The sequence below is a fragment of the Onychomys torridus genome, chromosome 17 (assembly GCF_903995425.1).
Source record: "Onychomys torridus chromosome 17, mOncTor1.1, whole genome shotgun sequence".
NCBI classification, from domain to species: Eukaryota; Metazoa; Chordata; class Mammalia; order Rodentia; family Cricetidae; genus Onychomys; species Onychomys torridus.
The window spans coordinates 16,545,425-16,551,093 of record NC_050459.1 but is presented as its reverse complement, the minus strand read 5'-3'; positions in this window follow the sequence as shown (position 1 = coordinate 16,551,093).

Here is a 5,669-nt window from a genome sequence, read left to right as displayed (position 1 = left end):
TTTTTATATTTATGTAGATGCGGAGTGGTATTATGCACGCTATAACGTCAGACTACAGTAATGGTTGCGTCAATCCGACAAGCATACTCCATCACACTTCGCCACTGGCAATAGGAGACACGAGTGACACCCACACTAGCGTGCCACTCTCCTACTATGCGTAGACGTCAGGATAGTAGAGAGTAATATTGTTAGCATTGTCAGACGAGACCCTTTAGTGTGCAAGCGCTCACATACAGAGTTCTCTCCTCTATCCAGGATGCGTGTCGTCAGCGAGCCGAGTCATGAGTCTTGTGCATACTTATGGTGAGAGCTTCGTATTAAAGCGATGCGCACTAGATCCGGCTGTGTGGAGGTGTGGCCTGCGAGCGCCGCAGCCATGGCTCCTGGCAAGCCACCAGTGAGGCAAACGGGGGGTGTTTTCTTGGCTTTGGCATGGGCCGCTGACCGGCTGCAGCGCCAATTACCTTAAGAGATCGAGATTGTCAGAATGATCTCTATAGTCATCCTCCCATTCTGTTCTGCTTGTTGATCATCAAAGACCCCAATCATCATCATTTTCCTTTTATTTTCCTGGTGCTATACTGCATGGGGGGAGCAGAGGCAGTGAGTGGCATAAGCTCTTCCTCATCCCCATCCTCTGGACCCACTTCATCAATAAATGGGGGATTCCCCTGGGTCAGAGGCAGTCTCCTACAAAGTCCTTGAAATGGGGTTGTATCTGATAAGAGGTCCCTTAAATGGAACCATAATGAAATGCTTGGGGAGGCAGAGTTTTCTCGCCATTAACCTGTACATATTTACCATCTCTTTCCCCACTCTTCCATTCATCCACAGTCAATGATCCTCCTCAACGAACCAAGGGCTGGTCTCTCTTAAGAAGGCAATAATTGCTCCACATCTGTAACTGATGTCCGAAACCCTGATTTAGTTAACATACGCGCTGTATCATAGTTACCAGCATTTTCTCATTCTTTAGTCAATGCGTGCCCCATGTCTCCTTGATTACTTACACTTAACCGGTGATCCTTTACCGGCGGGACTGCAGCTCCCTGGTAAGAACCGTACCTGACTTCTGAAGAGGAAAGAAAAAGGGGGGAAATGATTACCTGTCCTTCAAGTCCCTGTTCGAGGCGCCACCTGCCGCAGACCACCCAGAGGGAGACCACCACTGCGGGAGAACCAGGGAGAAGGCTCAAGGAGAAGTCAGGAATCGGCGAGGAGAATGACAGACAGACACATGTGTTGATGTGCTGCTGCAATTTTACTTCTGTATAGGCAATGCTTATATACTTTTACAATCAAGGAACTTGGCAGGGGGTTACATCAGGCCATTATTTTTTACAATTACTCAGAGTCAGCAAGAAACAATAACAAGAGACATCCATATCTATTTTTGTGTATCACTTCCGCAGCGCGAGTTCACCGTGGCTATAGTCTGAGGGCATGATCTCAGAATTTTGTGAAATCTGTCTCGCGCCAGCGACCACATCTGTGGGGAGCCAAACTCTTGCCAGTCTGGGTTATATATTTTACTATCATATGCCCATTTGCTTTCAAAGCTGTTCTTTTTCCTCTCATAATTTACCCATCTGTTCCCAACTTCATCATAACTTCCTGTATATGGGAGCGGCTCTAGGTAACTTCCACCTTCGGAGGTCCACCTAGGGGCTGTCCACCAGCTCCCTCCTAAGAAGTACTGTGTATACCCCCCGGGAAGTGTGTGTTGGGGAATTTTCTCTAACTCTTTCTCTCTAGAAGGGTCTGGCACGCTATGTTTATTCCCTCGTAACATTTTTATTTTTACTTTCATTTTTGGGCTCTCTGGCTGTTTCTGACAAGAGCTCGCGCTGCTCTACTCTAAACAGGAACGACCCCAGAGATGTATTTGAGGAAGTCTTTTGAGCTTCCTTATACATTGGTCTGATAAATGGAGGTGCTCCGGGTACAGGTGACCTGGGTCAGTCATGCTGGTGCCGACCTGTACTGGTTGTGCTGTTAACTGGAGAAGACACAGATAAGACATACAGAGAAAGATCATGATTAGTGCCAACAAGGACTGTTGTCAAGGCCATTTTGGTTCTCCAGGGCTTCCTGGATCCTCAGGCTGCATGACGATTGCTGATTGTGGGGGAACCGCCTGAGGCCACGCTCCGAGAAGCTCCTACCTCAACCCTTCAGCTGCTGGGCCCCAGCGCAGCGGCATACTTGCTACAGCTACACAGGTGTCACAGCTGTAGGCGTAGCAGGTTTCTAATGTCTTGGTATCCTAGGTGGATCCTGAGTTGAAGGTGCAGTATAGGGGTAGGAAATTGTCTGACCATGGAGGAAAAAAATGTATAGGAGACTAGTAAATAGGCGATGGAGCCCTGAACCTGACCAGTCATCTGGTATTTGTCTACAACTGGTATAACCCGTCATAGATCTGTGTGTGTGTGTGTGTGTGTGTGTGTGTGTGTGAGAGAGAGAGAGAGAGAGAGAGAGAGAGAGAGAGAGAGAGACCACCAGGCCTTCTGCTACACATCAATAGTTTGAAAGGGGAGGCCAAAAGATTGTCCCTTTCTTATCCTTCTTAAGATCACAGGGTGGGTGTGGGTGTGCAGTGTCTGTCTGGCACACTGATGAGGTAGGTCGAATGCCACTTGGATGTGTGGAATGTTATTGAACCCCTGGTAGTGTGTCAACACCATGTTCTTGGCACAAATGAAAACCCAGCATAGGCACCATTTTGAGGATGATTTTATTGCTGAAATGATTAAGGTCACATAATATGACAACTAGAACATAGTTTTGTACATGGAGGTTATTGAACAGAGTCCAGGGTCCATGGTGAGAGGAGGCTGCTTACTTGGAGATGCAAGTCCAGCCTTGAGAGGAGTGTTAGGTGTTGCCTCCATTTGGAGTGAACCCTACAGGTTCCAGACATCTACCTAGTTCATTCAGGGAAAGAACACTCACTGGTCCACTGGGATTGTTTTGACTCCTGAAGGGTACATCATGTAGTTATCTGGAAGTATCTAGGCAGTCTGAGAAGGGAGGTGGCATCTTCTTGCTGGATGGTGGCTCACTCAACATCACCGTGCTCCACTGTGGAGGAGGCCTGAAGGACCTCATAGAAGACATTCCATGAGAGCTGGGAGTGTCCTCCATCCCCTTTCTCCAGAGAGACAAGAGTCTTAGCAAGAGATGTCTGCTTCTCACTGGCAAGATCCAGGTGCACTGTCACGAACCTGGAAGTCCACAAATCGCCATGGAGTCTTTTGAAGATCATCCTCAGTAGTTGGCCTGCTACATGCGCCACTGTTGGCTTCTGAGACTCATTGCAAGGTCTGGCTGAGAGAGGGGGAGCTCTGCTTTGAAGCAGTAGTGTTTCTTCAGTGCTGTGGACACCTGGGCTGCAACTTTCTTGCTATTTCCAGGAACCCTCTTTTCTTCCAAGGATTTCTGGGAATGACTCTCTGTGGAGGAGGACTAGGACACAGTCTTTGAATTGCAGTCCTCTGGTGTTTTGCAGAAAGTGAACGTTGTTTTCTTTGGGGGATTCAGTGCAGGCTCTGTGGGGACCTGCAGAGGTTTCTTTCCTGGGGCCCAGGGGATGACATTAGGGATCTGATAGTCTCTGTGGTGGACAGGATGCTGGCTCAGTTTTTTGTCTGTCTCAGCCTGGCCTATGGTCCCTGGGGTCTGGAGAGCCTGGGTTGGTCAAACTAGGCCCCATCCTTACTGATATATACTAAAGAAACAGACTGTGGGTTGCAGGTTATTTTGACTTTGATGAAGATCCAAATGCAAACGGAAGTCTACTAAGGATGACATCAATATCTCAAGACATTGACTGGTATTTGTAAAAGAGCCTATGAAGCAATGCACTTAAGTGCCATTTCAGCCAGGTCCTTGAAGCAGTCTCCTACTTCATGTGTGGGTCCAGATTCTACAACTCAGAGAAGCCAATGGATAGACCACAGGGGAGACAGCTAGCTCTCAGTTGTGAGTCTTCAGATTTTTCTCCAGATAAGGGTGAGAAGGATAGGAGTATTTTAGCCGGTCTGTGGTCATACACACCTTTATTCCCAGCACTGGGGAGGCAGAGGTGGGTGAATCTCTCTGAGATCCAGGCCAACCTAGGCTACACAGTGAGTTCTAGAAAAGACACAAAGCTACACACACACACACAAAAAAACACTGTCTGGAAAAACTGAAGAAGAAAAGTATTTCAGAATGAATATGGGGATCACTGATAAAATTCTGTTAGCATCACAACAATTTTATTTAAAAATACTTTATTGAACATAGATAGTATTACTCATTCTAGAAGTAAAACAATCCCACAATGATGCAATATCAAGTCACAAGTCCGGGTTTGAACATGGTTGGAAGGTGGAAACACAGAAACAATCATAGTGTGGTGGCCATTAGCAGGCCAGGTATTATTCACCTGTCAAGCAATTCAATTTTATTGATAAATACTATTTGTTTTCTGGTGCATTTCAGGAAAAATGCCCAGCAGCTGGTCCAGGGAGGGCAAACTCACCCTACCTAGACAACTCCCTCAAGGTCAGTAACTGCCCCTAGAGATCTCGTCTCAAAAACAGTCACAAAGGTAGTATTGGCCAGTTGTGGTCAAACTAAATATTAATATTATTTAAAAATTAATGTTATCTCTTTGGAGTCTAAGGCATGACAATTGCTAGAGGAATACTGCCATTTTACAATAGAAAGTGGATTTGTGGCAAGCCTAGTCTAGGATATCAACCCACATTAGGATAATCACTGATGATATTAGTATTCTCTTTTCACTAAACATTACAATATTAATTTTACACATTGAGTATTGAACTTACATCATGTACAGCACTTTCCATGGCTATCAGCTCCTATCTTGCTCCCCATATTGTCCAATTGAAGACAGTGGAAGTTTGAAGAAGAATGGTTTCCCAGCACTAGGGTGGCAGAGGAAAGCAGATCTCTGTGAGTTTGAGGCTAGCCTGGTCTGCAAAGCTAGTTCCAGGATAGGCACAAAGCTACACAGAGAAACCCTGTCTTGAAAAAGAAAAAATGATACCCATAGAATCACATAGTTGAATGACTAGTAATAATGGAGTGGCACTACTATAGAAGAATTGGGAGAGTCAGTCTTGTTGAAGTAGGTCTAGTTGTTGAGGAAGAATGTGAATGAGGTTGGGGTTTGAGGTTTCAATTGCTAAGTCAAGCCCAATGTCACTCCCATCCTGCTGCCTGAACATTTAGATGTGGATCTCTGGGCTACTTCTCCAGCTCATGTATGCCTGCTTACTGCCCTCCTCCTCCCTATGACAAGAGATGAAGCCTCAGAACCTGTATGTAAGCCCCAAAGAAAAGCTCTCTCTTGGAGGAGATGCCATGGCCATGAAGTCTCTTCACAGCAACATAACAATGAACAGGACAGTGGCAAAATAATTTGCCAGAAGTCTATCTTTTCCCGGAAGAAATAAACCCTCAAAGAGAGTTTGAGAGAATTAATCATTATTAAAGTGAAAAGTGTCCCATTGGAGGCAGGATTCCAACATGAAGGTTTGGAGAGGCAGAGGTTTTCAAACATGGAGAACTTAGAGTTCCCCAAGAATCCCCACGCACGGAAGACTCTCCCACCAGAAGAGGGATCCCTGAGGTAAAGTCCCAGATGGCAGAAA